The sequence below is a fragment of the Patella vulgata genome, chromosome 5 (assembly GCF_932274485.2).
Source record: "Patella vulgata chromosome 5, xgPatVulg1.2, whole genome shotgun sequence".
Classification (NCBI taxonomy): Eukaryota; Metazoa; Mollusca; class Gastropoda; family Patellidae; genus Patella; species Patella vulgata.
The window spans coordinates 71,199,370-71,223,043 of record NC_065883.2 but is presented as its reverse complement, the minus strand read 5'-3'; the positions used below and the strand labels follow the sequence as shown (position 1 = coordinate 71,223,043).

At 33.6% G+C, this 23,674-nt stretch overlaps 1 long non-coding RNA gene across 1 annotated transcript; it reads right to left on the bottom strand.

Moving 5' to 3' along the window:
- Positions 1-517: 517 nt before the first annotated feature.
- Positions 518-3,019, bottom strand: LOC130013057 (uncharacterized). Its single transcript, XR_008788349.1, has 3 exons — positions 2,903-3,019; positions 1,664-1,783; positions 518-1,167 (listed from the first exon to the last, which is right to left on the bottom strand). It is a non-coding gene; the product is annotated as an uncharacterized LOC130013057 (long non-coding RNA).
- Between the last annotated feature and the right edge of the window lie 20,655 nt (positions 3,020-23,674).

Genomic DNA, 23,674 nt, shown 5'->3' with positions numbered 1-23,674 from the left:
ATAACACACTATTTATGGATAACAATTACTGTGGTTTATTTCACTGCGACGTTTCAACAAGATTTCACAAGTCGTTATCAAGCATATAACACAAATAAATAAAATGAAAACAAAATAGCTATATATATATACACGAGCAGTGCGAACCCTCCAATGGGATGCAAAATCAGCAAGCATGAGCAACTGTCCCAAGCCGTTAAATAAACAATGTACATAGATGGTTATAAACTGTAATTGGTATAGATAAGTGCAGGAATGAAGCCAAAGGATCAAACAATTATTAGCAGGTATAATGAGTCACGAGCAACTGGTCCTGGCTGTAAAAACATATTAAATAAATCTATATATATATGTACAGTAATTAGTTATAGATGAAAGTAATAATAAAAGATGAAAGGACAAGTATTATGGGGGGTGAAACTGAAGCCATAAGCAGTTAATCCTAACAGTGAAGGCAATATGTAGTAAAGCAAATTGAAATTGATTTGAGGAGATGTACAAAGTTAAAAGCAATACAAATATTTAAATTAAAGGATAGTTCAGAGACGATGTAAACTACATTTTAATGATGCGATCATACGCTCTTGGAATGTAAATTCCTGGGTCCCTGTTTAGTTTTGGTTCATCTATACCAATTCAATCTGCAAGCAACACGCGCTTTCATTCTCTTTCATCCAGACATACTCTTATATCCAGACGCTCGTTAACCGATGTTTTAAACTGGAGTGGCTGGTATATTAACCTTGATTAAAGTTTCAAACTTATGTTCTAATACACTAATACAAAACATACACCTCGAAATGGATCAAATCCAATATATTTTTCACACTGCCCCCCCTCCTCACACAGGTTAATCCAGCCCTGAAGGCAAATAACTGCTCCAAGAGGGAGGGGGTGAATAGGGTTTAACGCCTATTTAACATACAACAGAACCAATTTACCACATTCACAATTGTTGTGTTCGTCGGATTATTCTTGCCACAGATACAAACGATGTATTCCTAATTCTTGAATTTTCCAATTCCACACGGCGACTAACAGAAAACTCACGGATCGTAACAGAAAATGATCGAACTTGTATTGGGTTAATTACCATCTGACAGTTGTTTCCGGTGGGCATCTGGCTCTCCTGGCAACCGGAATAATTTTCAGGAATTGCCATATTGTCTGTAAATATAATAAAACAAAACTTAAAAATTGAAGATGGGGGTAATACACTGTATTTATTTGTAACCGTGAGATGAGATTAGCTAATTGACTTTAGTTTTAAACGGTACAAAATCCCCGCATTATAGGTGCACCTAGGAAGTAATCCGGGGCGGACGGCTGCGCTCTCTTGTTACCCTCATCGGTTTTTAGATGACGTTTATGCTGAAACAAAATGAAATGGGTTTAAAGTCCTGACCCAACTGGGCTAATGAAAACGGTCATATGCCATACAGTGTGCTATGGGGGGGGGGAGTTTGACCAGACAATGGCACTATATCGAATTCCAACTGCCAATTTATTTCTTTTTTTATGTGCACGCCAATGTGTACACGGGACCTCGCGACGAATTACCCCTTAAAACAAACGCCTTTGCCTACAGACTTGATTCATCAGCAGCGTTTAACTTTTTCCAACAAAGTCCTGAGAAATAAAAGAGAACAAAATGTATACTTACTAAAGAAAGGTAAAGCTCTGGTAATGATACTATATTTACACGTTTAAAACACGACACTATGACATCGGTAACACTTGTAACCACACAAAGCCAACAACTGTTATACTTGCTAATCCCGCTCTGAAATATGCATCCAGAATAATGTACTGATTCATCACATTGATCTCTCTATATTTCCTGTATAATTGTTAAATGTGCGTATTATATCGCAGACTCAACCATCCAATCGGATGGCAAATATAAGTCCTACGTCATACAATCTGTACATAACACTGTAATTCATAAATATACGGGCTATCTACTAACACTAGTCAGCCGCTATAAGAAACACTATAAATATGGGTATCAATAAACCTAACCCATTGTCTGCGATATCACCTCGGTGGAAGCGGACGTTAAATAAAACTAACTCACACACACACACTACTAACACCACGCGAGTCATAGCGATGCAAATAGCTTTTTTCAAGTGTGATGTGTAAGTTATTGACTGTGAAGACGTGTTCGCCTAAGGCTGCTATTACATAGGGGAATACGATATATGGTCTTCGGTATACGGTATACGGGCACGGTGGTTTACACGACATATACTATACGTAGGTATACTGTATTTTCCCAAACGATTTTGGTACCCTCATCGAGGCTCATTCATATCCAAACAGAATGGATTCAGAAGAAGACGAAACTCTGACTTGGTTTTTACTTGGGGAGGCGTAAAGTATGGTGGCGTGACGGTCAGGCTTGGAGTCGGCTTATTCCAATATTGAGGGGGGGGGGGGGGGATAACTGGAAATCACTGTTCATGATAATCTAGAATAGTCTATCATGACTAGAGATATGTCCATCAATGTTCAGAATTTTTGATTCGAACTTTTTACAACACAAATGCCCCATTTTCTACTCATCTCATGGAATTTACTCCTCCATGAAGCATGTATACGCCGAAAAAAAAAACGAACATGCACGATACCAGGTATACGCGTTGGCGTGCCCCTATACGCGTATAGTCCGCTGTAAACGGCTAAGCAAATTCCTGTTGTTCGTACACAAGTATTCGCGTATACCTCTAAACGTATACCGAATACCCCTATGTAATAGCAGCCTAAGGTGTTTATAGAGAAGCGGAAGGTGTTCACAGCGACCTTATACAGTGTCCTCTGCCCCCCTCCCCCGAACTTCGATACCTGTAGTTCTCCGTAATTGAACCAATAAGACGCGGGGCTCGGTTTTTGTGCTTACCTTATAGTGTAGATAAATTTCTGAATCACCTCACAGAAGATCCGGTGAAAGTTTAACAATTTTTATCCACAAATTAGTATTGTATCACTCGCATCCAAACAGTATACTATCAATTTCCTGAAAGTCAAATGTAAAAAGAATGTGTTACGGATTTTATATCGTTTTTTTTGTCAATTAAATTTTGTCAATTTCAATCAATGCTCAGCTGTCTTTTGCCAAGAATGTGAGTATTGTATTAGTATGCTGGTTGGAAATACTGTAACAGTGTACATTGACAAAATATGCAATATATTTTATTTTAGATATTTTATTCTTATGCATTTTAAAAAAATGTATATTTTATAGATTATATAGTTTATTTTAAATGTATATATGTTTATTAAAGACGTCGAGTCTATATTGCATAAATCAACCTTGACGCTGATTTGGTGTCAATAGATCTTAAGCATATTATATAATTGTTTACTGATATAGAAGAACTTGAATAGAGGGTCCTTTATTGGTTGTTTATTTTAAAGTAATTAAGTAAGATTAATGGTGACAGCTTTAACTTTAAAAACAATACCTAAGATTACACTGACGCTATTACTCGGGTAGTCGTTACCTGACATATTAAGTCAAGCGAGTCTAGATCCGGCCAATCAGATTTCGTATCGAGTAATGGGCGTCTTCCGTAAATGGTCTTCCACCAATCAAAAAATGAGATTAATCCAACACGTGGCATCTCTAATATTTGCCGGGATTTTTGGAAGATATAAATATATCTAGCTAAACTTTCACAATTATCTTCACTTAATAAATTACTTTGAAACGACAATATTGGATCTCACTTATATTCAGGTAAGCCTCTATGTATATTTTAATTGTTTAAACTTTATATATATTTTATTCTAACCTTTGACTTAGAATTATATCCTTTTATATCGAATCAATACGATTAGTAGAATCGAGTATTACATTAATAGATATTTCTACATCTACGTAAAATATTAATTAATAAACGGAAAAGTAAGAATTGATATGATTCATTACTTGTTTAATTACTTGAGAATATTTTACAATATATATATATTTATTAAAACGGAAAAGTACGTTTGTCGACGAAATACTTGTTTGTTTAAATATGTTTCAATAACAGATAATTAATAATTAGAAATGGTTCGCGCTAAATTAAACGGAAAAGTAAGGATTTACATGATTTATTACTTGTTTAACTTCTAGCGAATATTTTACAATATATATTTTTAATAGACGGAAAAGTACTATATATTCGATAGATTACTTGTTTATTAAAGAAATGTGTTATTTAGATTAGTGGAAATAATTAGTGACTAAAAAGTACGGTATATGTTATTTTCCATTAATACTTGTTGCTAAATAGAGAATAAAGATTTAATAGTTATATTTACTAAAGATTTCATAGTTATATTTAATAAAGATTTAATAGTTATATTTATTAGTTACATTTAATAAGGATCGTACATTTAAGAAATTCTACATCAGTAACTTGTACCTCTTCACAAGCGAGTTAGCTCTATTGTATTACATTGAAATTATACATATATTATTATTGTTCTTATATGCTACACCACCCTATGTATATATATTATTATAAGCTACACCATCCTTTACATAGTATTTACGTTATATTGTTATTAATGTTGAATTTGAATAATGATGATCTTCACTTCATAAATTACTTTGAAACGACAATATTGGATCTCTCTTATATTCAGATTAAAAACCACCGAAAACCACACTTTTACAATACGATGGTATATGTTTTGTGTGGTTATGATAAATAACTAGTCAATTTACTGTTTAGATCCAAACCATTTTCGAAACATATTATTATTATTATTATTATTATTTATAAGCGTTTATATAGCGCCATTTCCACAAAAGTGCTCAATGACGCTTTACAATAAAGATAATATGATTGACAGAACAAATATAAGATTAAAACATAAAAAGTGAATAATATACATAAAAGTTGAGTAAAAGGAAGTATTGCATAAAATATAAGTATAGTTATCACAGAGATGATTAATTAAAAGCCCTATTAAACAAGTGCGTTTTTAGAGAAATCTTAAATGATGACAGAGAAGTGCATGACCGAATGGAATGAGGAAGTTTATTCCATAGTTTGGGGGCAGCTACCCCAAAAGCCTTCTCGCCGAAACTGACGAGATTAGCTTTTTTCTCAATAAGTAGCAGATTGTCACCGGAAGACCGTAATTGTCGACGAGGTTCATAAAAACCTAAAAGATTACTAAGATAAATAGGTGCCATGTTATTTATACATTTAAAAACTAATAATAAAATCTTATAATCAATTCTAAAAATAATAGGAAGCCAGTGTAGTTTATATAGAATAGGTGTAATATGATCCCTATATACTGCTCCAGAAATAAGGCGAGCAGCTGAGTTTTGTAATTTTTGCAATTTTTCAAGATGTTTGAGGGGTGCACCGTACAGGACAGAATTAAAAGAATCAATACGCGAAGTAACTAATGAATTTATTAGTGTTTTTGTGGCATCTACTGACAGATATTTACGTATTTTAGCTATGTTTCTTAAATTAAAATAACTTATTTTGCAAATATTGTTTATGTGATTTTCCAAAGAAAAATTTGAGTTAAAAATTACACCAATATTTCGGGCTGATTGAGAAGGGGCAATGCAGCTATCTCCTGCTTGTATTGACAGATCGAAGTTCAACTTTTTCCTGTTTAAAGACGACCCAATAACCAAATACTCAGTCTTATCTGCATTAAGTTTCAAAAAATTGTTGTTCATCCAGATTTTAATGTCCACAATACAAGTTTCAATACTTAGCTTGGAAATGTCGAAGTTACTTTTGATAGGTTTAAACGAAATGTACAACTGTGTATCATCCGCATATAGATGAAATAATAATCCATGATGTCTTACTATGAGGCCAAGTGGTTTAGTGTATAGACTAAACAAGATCGGTCCGAGGACGGAACCTTGTGGTACACCGGAAGCCAGAACAGAAGGGCTAGAAGATATTCCGTTTACTACAACACTTTGTGAGCGGTTAGTGACATGAGAGCGTAACAGACTCAGAGCGTTTTCAGTAACACCAAAATCAGATTGTAGCCTGTGAAGCAAAATATTGTGATCTACAGTGTCAAAAGCCGCGGATAAATCTAAGAGAACTAGAAGCACACATTCACGGCGATCTAAACTCATGTTGATATCATTGTGTACCCGAACAATAGCGGTCTCGGTGCTATGAAACTTCCTGTAAGCACTCTGAAACTCTTCCACTAGATTATTGTCACTGATATGGGATGTGAGTTGGCTTGCTATTACGCGTTCTAAGGTTTTAGATAGGAAACTCAGGTTAGATACTGGTCTGTAATTTTTCTCCAGATTCTGATCTAAGTTGAATTTCTTAATTAGTGGGAAGATGATTGCGGTTTTGAAGTCGTCAGGAACAGTGTTTTCACAAATACAAGTGTTTATAATGTCAGTCATAATAGGTACAATGGTTGGTAGGCATTCTTTTAACAATATTGTCGGGAGGGGGTCAAGTGAACATGATTTTGAGGAAGACTGATTTATAACTTTAGCCACTTCGGACACAGACACGAGTTTGAAATGAGAGAGAGTTGGAACTTCAGAAGACAAATTCTTATGATAGACATGTCCGCTGATCTCAGTAACCAATCCTTCACGAATCTTGACAATCTTCTGAGAAAAGTAAGCAGAGAATTTATCTGGGAGTTCCTGTACAGGCACAGTTTCTGGAAGCTTAGTGGCGCCATAGTTTGGATCAAGAAGTGTACTTGTTACTCTGAATAACTCTTTCTGTTTGTTTTGACCAGTCTCTATTTTATCCGAGTAGTAGGACTTTTTAGCCTTGCGTATTAAATGATTAACTGTATTCTTTTTACATTTAAATATCTGTTCATGTATTGTGAGATTTGTTTCGCGCCACTTACGTTCTGCTTTATTTCGAAGTTTCTTTGCTTCAAGGATATCATTGTTAAACCAGGCTGAATTTGGCAGAAGTCTGATTGTCTTTGTTTGTAACATTTTATACATTAATAACTATTACAATGGATCCGTCTGTAATGGCTGATTCTCAAACAACAAAATAATAATTTTTAAAAAAGGGATAGAATGAAATAAGAAGACGTAAAGTAAACGACTGTTGTTCAATTTGGACTGTTAATGTATTGATTAGATATTACAATTATTGTTTTAATAATTAAATATACATTCATATTACATTAAGATGATTTTAGATCAGTTTCACCGATTCTAAGATTTCCTAGTTACCCACAGCTTTTCAAATTTGACCCATTCAGTCACGTGTATACGCGCCTTTGTCCATTTGCAACTTAATATGTATATCCACTGTTTAAGGAGATGTGTTTTAATGCTAATCGTTTACACTAAGGCTATAATATCAAACGACATGATATTAAATGAAATAGGTTTAAAGACCCCCTTTCTTAACCAACAGGGATAATTAAGACGGACAGTGTGTGACTTCGAAACAGTTATAAAATAAACGAATATATACCATTTCACAACAAAACATTGCAAGCAACCTTGTGTGAATCCAAATACAAAACCCGTTGACACTATCTACATCTTCAAATATATTCCAAGGCGAAAATAAAATTGCACTGAGAATATAAAACTGTAATATAATCCAATAATGGCAATATAATAATCCAATAGTAATAGAATAGGAATACACCTGTTCTTTACGTCAGCAAGAGTACGACTAGGACAAAGAGACGTGGCTTACGGTGTAGGTGATTGACAAGTGGGCGAATTAACTTCAGTAATTGTTAGTAATGATAGGTGTGAGGCATCCATCTCTTTAATCGAGTTTAAAAACCCTGTTTGTCAATAACATTATTATCTAACGAGATGCATTTTGCTTTTCTAATAAATCAAGTTTGAAAATATGGACAATCTGCCACATTCCTTTAGCCATTTGCCAGATATATATCTCTTAGTTATACTGACACAATAAATTTGAAACTACTTAAATATGCCGGTTTATATTGACACACGAAATTTGAAACTACTTTATGCTGCTTTAGATTTACTATAAAGACAGCGGTGAATGTTGCGTTGTCGACTGCTAAAATATTTTTGTGATCATCGCTGTCTTTTTCAACATTATATCATTATTCTTGAATGAAAAACGCCCCGAAAACCAAATGGTGGTGGACCTTGAAAGTGTAGAAGAGCTAAACAAATAGCTATTACAAACGAAAAACAAAGCATCAATCAATAATAATTCAATTTGTGTTGCTACATTTATGTATTCACCAGTTTCAATGAAATGAAATGGAGTTTAACGTCTTACTGTTCTGCTCCGAACTGGGCATACAGGGTGCTATGAGGGTAACTTGGCACAGTGGCACTACGGCCTACTCTTATATCGAATTCCAACTGTCAAGGGATCTTTTACGTGCACGGGACCTCGGTTTTTCGTCCCATCCGAACGACTAGACAGCTGTCCTTGTCAGGCCCTCCGCCCTGCATCGCTGACAAGGGGGAACCACGCCGGAACATCTAGATGAACTTTCACGGCCAGTTTCTAAGATCCCAATACTGATAGGTATGTCACACGGTTCAATGACCATGTGGGTCGTTTTGGTGTCACTGGTGCTGATTTACTTACTATAAATAATAATGAATTAATTTTGATTCAGTCAAAATGTGATTTGACTACATCGTTTGCTCGTACAGCTCGATAGTCACAAACATTGTACGACCTATTAGGTAGAACTTAATAGCCATTAAAAACTCACACTCTTTGGCGGGTCAATTTTGCCAAGCCTTTTATTAAAGGATTACACTATCTAGGTATAATACGAAAGTTTAAGACAACCTTGCCAAAGTTGTTTAGTGAGTTCTCCGTAACTGAACCAATAAAGACGCACATCTCGGTTTTTAATGTGTATGCACAAAATCAGTATTGTATTACTCGCAATGGAACAGTCAAATGTAAAAAGAATGTGTTATGGTTAGTATATGGTTTATGCCTTCCCTTAAATTCATATTGTGACCCAGAACGTAAATCAATGCTAAATTGTCTTTGTCAAGAATGTGAGTACTATTAGTATGCTGTTTGGAAATACGATGGTATATGTTTTGTTTGGTTGTGATAAATAACTAGTAAAAATACATTTTATAGATTAATTACGATTAAAATGAATCTGTCTGCCTGTCACACTTTCTGGGAAACAAAAACCCTCACTTCTAATTGTGCTAGGCTAAGCAGAGATACATATATAAATCTCCCTCTCTCTCTCTCTCTCTCTCTCTCTAACAAAAAATATCTTAAAGTGTAAATGGGCACAGCTCACCAAATATTCCTACTTTTTGGTGTAGAATCGAAGAAAAGGGTTTGAAAATACATTTTCTGCCAGGTTGTGGTGAATATTCATGATTTTGAGGCGGAAGGATGTGAGAGTTAAAGAGGTTGGTTAGGTTGAAATATAGGGTGGAAAATGGCATGGTTAATTGTCTTTACTATCAGTTTGTTTATCTCAAGTTTTCCATGGTGAACCTCATACGTGCCTTTGAGCGTTCTAACCAACGAAAATTTGGGAAAAAGTTAGAGTCGGTCTACGAGACGGTGCCTGACATGAGGATATAATAAAGCAGGCGCTTATAATAAATTCAGTAAATGAGTCATTGTGTATCCCTATACCAGTGTGAAAAAAAAACCCGACTGTCTGTGATAACTCAATTTTAGATGATGTTTGTGCTGAAAAAAATAAACGAAATGAATGGGGGTTTAAAATCTGATGTTCTGTCCCGACTGGGCTAATGAAGACGGCCATACGCCATGCACTGTGGAAATTCTGCGAGGACAACAGCGTTACGGTCTACTCTTAAATCGAATTCCAACTGCCAAGTGTATATTTTACGTGCACGCCAATGTGTACACAGGACCTCGGTTTTTCGTCCTATCCGAACGACTGTGCGTTGGGAAAAAATAAAACCCCGCGACAAAATGACCATTTAAAAACAAACACCTCGGCCCACAGACTCGATTCTTCATCAGGGTTTTTAACAAAGTCGCTAAGTAATAAAACAGTACTAAAGCTACTACTTACTAAAAGGTAAAGTTCTACTTGACACGTTAAAAGCGAGACATTATGATCTCTGTTACTCCTGTAACAACCACACACAACTGTTATACTTGCTAATATGCCGCAAGTGCGTAACCCACCTTTTTTATACTACATTTTATCACGTGATTTGTCATTTTATCGGGAAGTCCCCTCGGTGTTGGCTAACTGCCAAGGGATCTGTTACCTGCATCACTGACAAGAGACCACGTCGGAAAATCTGGATGAACTTTCTCGGCCAATGCAGGGATCGAACACCCGACCTCCAGGCTAGCGAGCTAGCGTCTTACCCACTTAGCCACGTGATCCCCTGAATGAAGGATGAAACCGAGATGTTTATGTTCATTGACTTCTTTTATAGGAATTTGGTCAAATTTCTCTAGTTGATTAGTCCCGCTTTTGAGGGGTTAAAGGGTATCAGCCTTTTTTAGTCCATCTATTTAGTTTTTCCAGGTCATTATATGGTATCGGCATTAGCAGTTGGATCATCAATTTTTAGATATAGTGTAGTGCGGTCGGCAAATACGCGAATTTTTGAATTTATATTATTTATGATATCATGTATGTAGATTAGAAACAGGTCATGTAGTGACTGGCAACGGTAGTTGTTTTCCCTATAACGATCAAAGAAGCTTGCTGCCAGTACTCACATTCTGGATGAAGTTCGTGCTTAATTGCTGAACATTTTGCAACAAATTTCATGCCGTTAGTAAATGAGCTAGTCTAACTTAGCTTTTGGGTTGGGGCAATTAAGAGCATCTGGCAGGGATACCCCACCATGGAAAATGTCTGGCATCGGCGATTTTCGACACATGTGGATATGCGGAATATTTTGCAACAAGTTTCATGTGGTTAGTAAATGAAAATGAGCAATAACTACCGATAAAACAATTAATTATATTGCCATATTATTGTGTATATAAAATTATTATTCTGATAAGATTACACATTAAAAACATTACACAATTACTGTTAAATATTGTCACTATTCTTTATCACAAAAAAATATTCGTGGACAATGGACGGCATGTGGCCGTAAAAAAAGGGATTACGTTTATTTGGCTCTTGTGAGTGATATAATGTCGCTGCAAGCGATATTAAATTTTCATAAGGCGTTACCCACGTGATCTCAAATTTGACCCATATAGCAACGTTACGTCATTATAATGGGCAAGGTTTTCATGACATTAATTCTCGCTCGGCATAAATCGACGCAATGTTTAAAGTAAAACTATTTGAATTAATAATATCAGTTCTAACGTTTATGGATTACTTGGATCACTTAAGATATTCTTTTGGATTAAGTTTGTATCATGAATTCTCAAACAAAGGTGAGCAGTTATACATGATAAAGTGAGCTATATAACAATTTTAAATATGGCCGTTGCACTTGTATTCTTTCCGGAAGGATTTAATCCATTTCAGCATACCACTATCGAGCCTACGTGAAATTCTAATACACTGTATTATATAATAGTATCTGGACAGACATCTGTATATAAACTACAGTAAATGAGTTACAGCTTCTACAAATTATGTCTGTAAACTATGGGTGGAGTTCGATCTTTCTAGTTATGAATACGTTTCATCTACCCGTCTTTATCTTCCCGGTTAGTGCAGAAAAGTAGAACGTAAAACTTAATTGTCTTATTTAAATTGACATAGGAATGACAAATAAATTATGTGTAGTCGTTTCTAACTTATACTTTGTATAGAAACACAAAATATAGGATGTATAGCGAGGCATGACAGGTAAAAGGGGCACGGCCCTATAAACAAAATAATATATAGGCCGTCGAACCAGTTCTAACTATATATAGAAACACAACCTTGACACTATTCAGTTTCCTATAATCAACAACGAATCGGTACTCACCGCTTGCTGTTTTGACCATAACAACTGGTGACCTCCGTGTAGCATTTGACTTTATAATGATCTCAGCTTTTAACATTTTGCTGAGTTGGTTAAAACATTCATCCCACATTTCTGGTAACTGACGATAAAAAGGCATCCTTACTGATTTTGCATCTACAATACTTTCGATGTGCTGCTTGTACTTATTGGTTTTACTTAATTCGTTATGGTCCTCTGCGACGACATGTCTGTTTGTTATCCCGTAAAAAGTCTACTAAGGGCTGCTTTTGCACATCATTAAGCGCTGCATCGTATAGATCAAATTTAATTTCCTCAGGAATGCCAGACTGTGTTTGTGGGTTTTCTGTTGGGTACAGGCCATCTGGCATGTTTTAATACCCTGAATGAATATCTCTTTCATCGATCTGCATATCTCTAGAAATGATTTAATGTTTGGGGAGTGTAACAGGAGAATCCGGTAGGATTGTTGATACTAACTACACATTTACTTACAGGAATGTTACTTTCACGCAGGTTTGGAATTGGTTCCAAAAGCGTTAAAGCTTTATCCGTAGCTTTTGAAATATAGATATGTATTTAAATTTTTTCACGCGAGTCAATTGTGATTTAAAGTTAAAGCTTTATCCGTACTTTGAAATATAGACATGCATTTAAATTTTTTCACACAGGTCAATTGTGATTTATTGTCGTCAATGTTTCTATGGTTACCGACTTTCGTTAATTGTTTATATTTAATTTAACAGATAGATACTACCGTCTAAAAATACCGAAACTACGTTTTATCCCGTTTCCAGGAAGTCACTCTGCCTGTTGGACGGTCTGGGCTGGGCTGTTCTGTGCATATGATATTTTATGTTTTCCGGTATTAAACAGTTCAAGGATCATTTCAGTGTATAATTATTACCGGAGATTCGCACTGCTACAATATTATATAAAAGGAATTACATTTATTTGGTTGTTGTAAGTGATATAATGTCGCTTAAACTATTAAACTACCCGATAAGGAAATGATTTTAAAGGGCGTCTTACCCACGTGATCGACCTAGTTTCAATTGTACCCACTCACATTCTTGTTAGCAGCGTTACGTTATATAGGTTTTCATACCGCACATTCTCGTTTAGGATATGTAATAAATATTTGGATTAAAAATATCAGTTCTAACGTTTACAGATTACTTGGACTACTCAAGATTTTCTTTATGATCAAGGTTGTATCATGAATCCTCAAAGGTAAGCAGTTATATACGATAACGTGTGCTATATATTAATTTCAAATGGCCGTTTTGGTCTTTCCGGTAGGGCTAAATCAAGCATTATACCACTATCGATGCTACAGGATATTCTAACACACGGTATTATAATAGTATTTTGACTTTTCGATGTAACACACGTCTGAATCACAACAATGTATAAACTACAGTGTGTTACAGCTTCTACAATTCTGTCTGTAAATGAAGGGTGGTAGGAAATGAAATATGAATACGTCTCATCTACCCGTCTTTATCCGTCCGGTTAGTGCAGTAAAGTAGAACGTAAAACTTAATTGTCTTATTTAAATTAAAAACAGAATGACATATTGTATGTGTAGTCTTTTCTGACTTATACTATATGTTGTTTCTAAGACTGTGTCCTTTTTATCGGTTATGTCTGGCTCTATATCCTATATTTCGTGTTTCTACAGGCATAACTGATAAAAGGGACACAGCCCTAGAAACACAATATAGGGTATACAGCTAGGCATAACTGATACTATATACAACCCTTAACACAAAATATGAGAAGAGCAGTGAGTCATAACACTATACATGTATATAGAAACACAACCCTAAAAAAATATATAATAAGTGCACACAAGGAGTATAACATGTGTATAATAATTATTTATTTACAAATCAGTACACTGTACGTGGTTATGACAATTTTTATAATTTTAATTAATATCTGTCATGGTTTTCTGAAAACAAAAATAAATCGATAACAAGCGGTTAAATATTTATCAAAAATATGAAATTGTGGTTATCGCCCCTAAATTACATTTATTAGCTTTACAATACCATTCAATTTTACAAATGAAATAAATTGGAGTTTAGCGTCTTATTCCTTTGCACCGATTTGACAAATGAAAACGGGACAATTTTACAACAATAAGGCAAATATATATAAATTACATTGACCCAACAATAATTTATCTACATACATACTAATAGTTGTCAATGTGTTTATAATAATGGAATGAGCTAAATATGAAAGATACATTTTTAAAGTATAATTAGGCCATCCCAGAAAGTGGAATATTTCTAATGACCTGAATATTTGTAAACGGAACTTCAAGTGTCTTGGAAGACATTGTGTCTTTGGAGAACCAACACATTTTCATGGTGGATTGGCTGATATATTTAAACAATATTAACAAAGTAGGATAAATCCACAAGATTAAATTTTGTATTAGATTATAATATAGATTTAAAAATCGATGGGGCTTAGTATACACCCAAAAGAGCCTCGTGGGTAATTTTGACGTTGACTTGATCTAAGCTAGTAGACGTCTAAATAGAGAATCCTCTTCGAGTCTTTTTTGATACCAAAAAATATCAACACCAGTCGATATGAAAGTTGTCAATCACAATATCTACTGTAGACTGCTATAAGGTGTTAAATATTAATAGTGCCGGTATTTCGTCAGGAAATGTGAAAATCATTCATATATTAGTTATAATACTGATGAGCCGTGGGTCGTAAAAAAGGCGAGTTTTTCCTGTTTTACCGGTGATAATCAACAATAACAACCCAATACTATTTTCGAACTGTCATAGAAAACTGGAAAGTATTCATGGTTTGATCACATGACACATATTTGGTTTGGTCACATCACATATATTTGATCAAGTACAAAGTCAAAATTCAACAGATTCACCATATTAATTCCATCAGAATACATATTTAGTTCACAATTCACCATAATAATAAAGGAAAGTTGAGTTTCAACATCAACATCAACATCAAATTCATGGTGTAAAACGATATCCCAACCTCCAAAACACACATGAGAGTTTGGATCACCAATCACCATGCGGCTGCTTTCACATCTCAGGAACAATATTCAATCTCCAAGCAACACGCGCTTTCATTCACTTTCATCCAGACATACTCTTATATCCAGACGCTCGTTAACCGATGTTTTAAACAGGACTGGCTGGTATATTAACCTTGATTAAAGTTTCAGACTTATGTTCTAATACACTAATACAAAACATACACCTCGGAATGCATCAAATCCAATATATTTTACACACTGCCCCCCCCCCCTCTCCTCACACACAAGGTTAATCCAGCCCTGAAGGCAAATAACTGCTCCAATATACATTTTAAGAGGGGGTGGGCTGAATAGCGTTTAACGCCTATTTAACATACAACAGAACCAATTTACCAAAGAGGGAGGGGGTGAATAGACAAAAGAACCAAATTACCACATTCACAATTGCAGTGTTCGTCGGATTCTTCTTGCCACAGATACAAACGATGTATTCAGAATTCTTGAATGTTCCAATTCCACACGGCGAGTAACAGAAAACTCACGGATCCTAACAGAAAATGATCGAACTTGTGTTGGGTTAATTATCATCTGACAGTTGTTTCCGGTGGGCATCTGGCTCTCCTGGCAACCGGAATAATTTTTAGGAATTGCCATATCGTCTGTAAATATAAAACAAAACTTAAAAAATGAAGATGGGGGTAAAACGCTGTATGTATTTGTAACCTTGAGATGAGGTTAGCCAATTGACTTTAGTTTTAAACGGTACAAAATCCCCGCATTTATGCTGAAACCATAAACAAAATGAAAGGGGTTTAAAGTCCTGCTCCGACTGGGCTATTGAAAACGGCCATACATGCACGCCATACAGTGTGCTATGGGGGAAAGTTTGACCAGACAATGGCACTATATCGAATTCCAACTGCCAGGGTATTTTTTTTTTACGTGCACGCCAATGTGTATACGGGACCTTGCGACGAATTACCCCTCGCGACGAATTACCCCTTAAAACAAACGCCTTGGCCTACAGGCTTGATTCATCAGCAGCGTTTAACTTTTTCCAACAAAGTTCTGAGCAATAAAAGAGTACAAAGTTTATACTTACTAAAGAAAGGTAAAGCTCTGGTAATGATGCTATACTTTACACGTTCAATACACCAATATTATGATATCGGTAACACTTGTAACCACACAAAGTCAACAACTGTTATACTTGCTAACCCCTCTCTGAAATATGCATTAGTAATGTACTGTTTCATCACATTGATCTCTCTATAATACTTGTATATTTGTTAAAGTAACGTATTGTGGGTACTATGTGACAGACTCAACCGTCCAATCGGAGTTCTGGGATTGTTAAAAATACGTGCATTGACATACAATCCGTGCATAACACTGTCATTCATATACGGGCTATCTACTAACACCACGCGAGTCAGCGAGGCAAATAGTTTTGTCAAGTTTGATGGGTAAGTTAATTATTGACTGTTAAGACGTGTTCGCCTAAGGTGTTCAGTGATAGAGAAGCGGAAGATATTCACAGCGATCTATACAGTGTCCTCCGCCCCCTCCCCCTGGTACCTATAGTTCTCCGTAATTGAACCAATAAGACGCAGGGCTCGGTTTTTGTGCTTACCTTATTGTTTAGATAAATTTCTGAATCACCTCACAGAAGATCTGATGAAAGTTTAACAATTTGTATCCACAAATTAGTATTGTATCACTCGCATCCAAACAGTAAACTATCAATTTCCTGAAAGTCAAATGTAAAAAGAATGTGTTACGGATTTTGTCAATTAAATTGTATGCTTTCAATTTATATTATCATTGAAAACGTAAATCAATGCTGGTTGGAAATACGATGGTATATGTTTTGTGTGGTTGTGATAAATACCTAGTCAATTTACTGTTTAGATCCCAACCATATTCTAAACATATTAACATTTTATACATTAACTATACTATTACAATATATCCGTCTGTAATGACTGATTCTCAAACAACAAAATATTTTTTTAAAAAAACAAACGGATAGCATGAAATATGAAGACGTAAACGACTGTTGTTCAATTTGACGGCTCACGTATTTCACTGAACATAATTGATTAGATATTACTCATATTACATTAATATGTGATGTTAGACCAATTTCATCTATTTTAATATTTCAAAGTTATAGGAGTACATACATTTCCTAATTACCCACAGCAGCTTTCCAGATTTGACCCATTCAGTCACGTGTAAACGTGCCTTTTTCCATTTGGAAGATTAAATTGTATAACCACTATTTAAGAAGATGTGTTTTAATGCTAAATTATTTACACTACTAACATAAATATTGTCCACGTAAATATAGCTAAGGCTATATCAAACGACAGGATATTAAATAAAATAGGTTTAAAGACCCCCTTTCTTCATCAACTGGGATAATTAAGACTGACAGTGTGTGACTACTAAACAGTTATAAAATAAACGAACATCTGTCGTTTGATATAGCCTTAGCTATATACCATTTCACAACAAAACACTGCAATCAACCTCGTGTGAATCAAAATACAAAACACGTTGACACTATCTTCATCTTCAAATATTCCTAAAATAGAATTTCACTGAAAATATAAAACTATAATATACTCCAATGTAAAACTATAATAAAAATCCAATAGAAGAGTCCTGGGTCCGTATTCAAAGGTTTTCTTAAAATTAAGTAAAAATATTTAATTTTACCACTTAACCAAGTGTGTTGCCTTAACCCTTCGGGATAATTTTATAGTCTGTCAGAGCGGCAGTTTTTTTTTTCTTGTAAATATGTTTATTCAATAGTTAATGACCTTAACTGTAGACTGTAGCCTTTACCTTCCAGTTCTATTTTAACACTATACATCATAGAAGTCTTGTTCTTCCAGTGCTCTTACAATTTAACACTGAAAAGGGCTATTGTAAACCTGTTAAGGCAGAATTCTCTGGAGATAAATAATTTAACACAACTATCTCACCTACATCTTTATTGTTTTGTTTGTTAGTCACTAAATATAGTAAATTTTGGGACATAGAGGTTTGTCATTTAAGTTTGAAGCCTATTTTCATGTGAACAATGTTCAACAATTGTCACTCCAAGGAGATTATGAATTGATAATGTTTGATTCTTAACATGTATATAACATTTTCTCTGTACATTATTACCTTAATATAGTTCTATTTTGGCACTATTATATTTTAGCTTAAAGTCATCAAAAAATGGAGTATATTTATATGTTTAAGATTTTTATTAAAGTTTGAAGCACATATTCTCGTTGACACTGACTGGTCATACTGTCATAATATAATATATTTCATTTTTTTCTACCGGATAATTTATGTTTTGATATTAAATATTAATTATTTCCAACCATTGCTATTTCGGTATATGTTTTAAAGGATTTTTTGCTTTCCCAATTAATAATCTAGAATTACACTTCTGTCGTAGTCTTATTAACGATCATTAACGATCATTCGTGTAAATTATTATTTTTCTCACACTTTTGCAATTTAAGTTTAAAGTCACCAAATTTGTATGATTAGGATTTTTATTTAAAATGTAAAACAGTAAGGTTCTTATATTAATATTTGGAAGAAGTGTAATGGGTTTTAACCTCTCAATGATCTGTTCCCACTAGCTCAGGAAAAGGAAAATGAAATGAAATATGCTTTAACGTCCTATTGTTCTGTTCCGAACTGGTCGGCCTACTCTTATAATGCATTTCAACAGCAAAGGAATCTTTACCGTGTATGCCAAGGTGCACACAGGACCCCAGCCGCTCTTTCCATCCGAATGACTAGGCATGTCCCGCGCCACTGTCAAGGGGAAACCGTCAATAATTTATGTTATCATCAAAAATATTAATTATCTCTATCCATTATATAAAATTTTCTCTTCACATTATTACTTTGATACAGTTTTTTTAAAATTATACTTAGGTTTAAAATCCCCATATATCGAACTATATATAAGATTACGGTTTAAATTAAAGTTTGTCCTAAATTTTTTCATTGACATTGACTGCATAGTGTCATGTAATAAATTTTCAAATCTTAGCTTACTGACTAGTTTCTGTTGTGATATATAAATATTATTTATCTTCATAAATGTTAGTTATATACATGTTTTAAAGGACTATGGTGTTGTAACAAAGAAACAAAACTAGACTTATACATGTTAGCTTATACCCCTAAAGTCTCGAAGAGATTAGCGAAAATTTAAAACCAAACAGTTGTAAGGTTTTAAAAGGGTGGAAGTTTTCGAGACCATCCGGGCAACATAAATATGCCCGAAAATAACTATAACCCTGGAGGGGTTGTCTCGATACAGTGTTTCGAGACCGGGAGGGGGGTATCAAAAATCCAAGGTTATAGATCCATCTGTTTCATAAATAATTAAAAGTGAGGGTTTAATAAATGTTTGTACAAATCTAGACATACTATTATCAAAATATTTACTTATGAAATATAAATTATCTCTAAGTATATTTTTGAACAAGGTTATAACATTCAAAATTGCATGTTCATTATCTAACATAATCATTCTACGCTTATATATAGATTCTCTAGCAGATGATAAAACAATACTGCATAATTCGGTTGGAAGTTTCTTTGTGTTATGATAAGTACCAAACAATAAGAAGGATCTAAAAGTACAGTCATCAATACTAAATTTCAAAATATCATGAATTATCTCCCTTAGTAGTGATTTTAGGTTAACAAGTTTATCACAATCTACAAACATATGAATAATGTTTTCTATGTCTAATTTACAAACTGGGCATATATCTGAGTCTCTTATCTTAACTTTACATAATTTTTCCATTGTCCAGATAATGTTGTGTAATATTTTATAGTCTAGATCTAAACTTCTAGGATTCTTGTAATTCTTAAATACATTTTTCCATATTACATTAGTATTAAGTGTAAAATTGTTTTTCACCCAATATTCATAGGAAGTAGGTTCATTTACATAATTCTTTAATAAAATACTATAACATAATTTGGATGTAAGTTCACTTGAATTAATGTTCACATTATTAATATTTAAAGTGATAACATCTTTATTTTTCAGAAGTCTGAGTTTCAATAATAGATTTCCATCTTTCAGGAATTGATGATTTTATAATATCATACAAATTAATAATCTTATCTCGGTCATAATCTACATCCATATTATCCATATAGTCAATTATAGAATGATTGGGTAGAAACCCAGGTTGTACAAAATATATAATATCATAAATACACTTAATTCCTACTGTTTTAAACAGTTTAAAATCTAAAGTTTTATTATTATGCTTGATATATTTATTATTAAAAATTGGCTGTATAGATATATCTTCAATAGTTAGAGGATCAGGTCTAACTTTACAATTTAAATCATCCCAGGCAGTGAACAAATATTGGTAAAATACAGGTAAAGTTGATAAAAGCTTACTATCTAAATCTAGTTTTAATATATCTGTAGGAGTGGTTAACCCGGTATATTTACATATGTAATAATTCAATATATCTTTCCATATATACTTGTAGTTGGAATCACAGAATTTTTTTAACCATTTTAAACATAAAGCTTGACATTTTAATTTGACATTAGGTAAATTTAGCCCCCCTTCATTCTTTATATTAACAAGAGTGGTATGTTTAATACGGGGTGGTCTTCTTCGCCAGAGGAATGCAAGAACTGACTTTGTGACCTCTTGTTCAACATCTTTAGGTAAAGGGACCACGCTGGATGCGTACCATAGTTTTGATAATAGTAGTGACTGTATAACGGTTACTTTACCCAACAATGTAATTTTTCGTCTGCTCCATAATCTTAAAAGTTGATTAATTTTCGATAATTTCACATTCCAATTTAAATTGTTACATAGATTCGCATTAGATCCTAAATGTACACCAAGTATTTCAATGGAGTTAGCTACAATTTTTGCATCAACATTATATGCATAGTCTAAATATTCACTTTTGCCAATAGGTAGGAGTTCTGATTTTGATTTATTGATTTTCGCCCCTGATGCATTGCAATATAATTCTAAAACATTAAAAACAGAGTTTACCGAGTCTATATCACTTAAGGTTAAAGTGGTATCGTCTGCATGTTGATAAATTAAGGATACATTATTAGAATTTACAATAGGTATACCCTTTATCACATAAGTTCTTATCACTAATAGAAATAGTATTTGTTATATTATTGCATAAATTATTAATATCATCTATATTGTCAACATCTTTGCTATACAGTTTACCATAAAAAGAAGAACAGTGGTGTAAAATAGAACAAGCATCATTAATAATATTACCATCATCGTCACACAATTCTTTAATACATTTATTATTTTGTTTATATTTCTCTAGATGAAGAAAGAAAGAGGAATTCTTATCACTTTCAAGAGCATACTTTCAAGAGCATTTCGATCTTAATATTGCTCCTTTACAAATTTGATCTTCTATTTCCTTTAGCTTATTTTCTAATTCTATAATTCTATCTAACTCATTCCTATTAAATCTCTCTTTCTTTCTTTTTAACATGTTTTGAATATGACCTTGCAGTAGATTTGAATTTATATTTTAAATTATCCCACCATAATAATATATCATTTTTATAAGTTTCTGATTTACATTCTTCTAATATTATCTTATTGATTTTTTCACAAAAAACATTATCATTTAGAAGTTGGTTGTTAAAACAATAAACGCCCGTACCTCTCTCACATTCACTAAAGTCTACAGTTATATTGACTAGACTATGATCTGATAGCCTGGTGTGTGTTATATACACAGTGTTAACACACGCTTTGACTAGTCGTGTAACTAAAACATAGTCTATCCTACTCATACGTATGTTACCATCAATTGTAGCACGTCTAGTGAATTGAGACTGGTCCGGGCGTTTATGTCTGTAAATGTCACATAAAATATTGGTATTTAAAAAAGAATTGAAAGCAAAGGATGACCTTTTGTTGGTGTACATATTCTTCGTTCTATCTAAATAGGGGTTTAATATCTCGTTAAAATCACCACATAATATACTATAACTATTCGAATCTATGTAGCTACTTAACTCATTAAAAAAGATTATACGATCATTATCCTTATTTGGAGCATATATAGATAAAACTGAAATAGTTTTTCCCTCAATAAAAACATTAACTTTAATTATTCTGCCAGTAGTATTACTATGAACATGTTGAATACATGATTTGAATTTTACGGAAAATAGAATAGTCACACCCTTACGGTGTACGTCCGGGGCGTTATTAAATAAAATTTCGCCTTCCCATAGAGGTTTTATGTTATTAACAAAGACATCGTCCCAAAAGGTTTCCTGTAGACATATAATATCAAGTTTTAAGTCTTTTATGAAATGAAATACATTATTAAGTTTTGTACGGTCCCGCAGACCGTTTACGTTCCATGAAGCTATCTTAATCATTATAATTATTGTTAAAAGAGAGGTAGACGAATACATGTATGCTTATGAGTACAACCTGTAGATAATCACAAATAAATAAATGTATACTTATATTTACAGCATCTAGTTAACAGACACGGATATACAATGAAGGCTATATAGATCAATCCATCTAAAGTCATACAATATCTAAAATAAAAAACAAGAGAGTGAAACACCAGCACATAAATGTATACAGGTAGCATGTAAAAAAGTATATGCCCACAAGCAGCTACGGTTAGATCAATTTTATTAAAGAGGAATAACCCTTGAAACGTTAATGTTGAAAACGTGTAAAACATTTGAAAAGTTCTGTTGTAGAAATCTCTGGGAAATAATTCCTGGTACACCAGAGAGGTCGTCGAAAGCGATTTAATTCGTACATGAATATTCTGAACGTATCTGCACATATACACATGATTAAAGCTGGGGGACAAAAGGAAAGGATTATATATCAAACTCATTATTTGTTTGGCGATTTGGTTGGGATCCTGGATTTTACATTTGTTCCACACGATTTTTTAGATTCAGAATCTAATATTCCGAAAATAGAATTTCACTGAAAATATAAAACTATAATATACTCCACTGTAAAACTATAATAAAAATCCAATAGAAGAGTCCTGGGTCCGTATTCAAAGGTTTTCTTAAAGTTAAGTAAAAATATTTAATTTTACCACTTAACCAAGTGTGTTGCCTTAACCCTTCGGGATAATTTTATAGTCTGTCAGAGCGGCAGTTTATTTAACTGTAAAATCATGGTTTTTCCCTATGTTGTATAACACGAGTTTTTATTACGATAGAAGAGTCCTGTTCGTGGTGTGGCTTACGGTGCAAGTGATCAACCAATCAGAACAAAGTTATATATATATATATATATATATCTCTTCTCTTCATTTTCGGTTACTATATATATATATATATATATATATATATAGTAACCGAAAATGAAGAGAAGTTTCGACATCAACGACATCCAATCGGAGTTTTGGGGTCACATAGTTCCTCCAATCAGAGTTCGTCGGTTTTCAACAATATGTCCATTAATCGTGTTTGACCTATTAAATAAAACATGTTTCGTGTTTTATCTTTGCCAACATTAATGTATTGATGTAATTTAAATCTATTTTATTCACCTAATTATTTCTCCTGTAAGATACGTGTTGAATTAAACAGAGACTGTTCCTTATAAAACATGTACAGTAAAAGTAAGATATAACTCTGGGAATCACCTCACAGAAGATACCGTGAT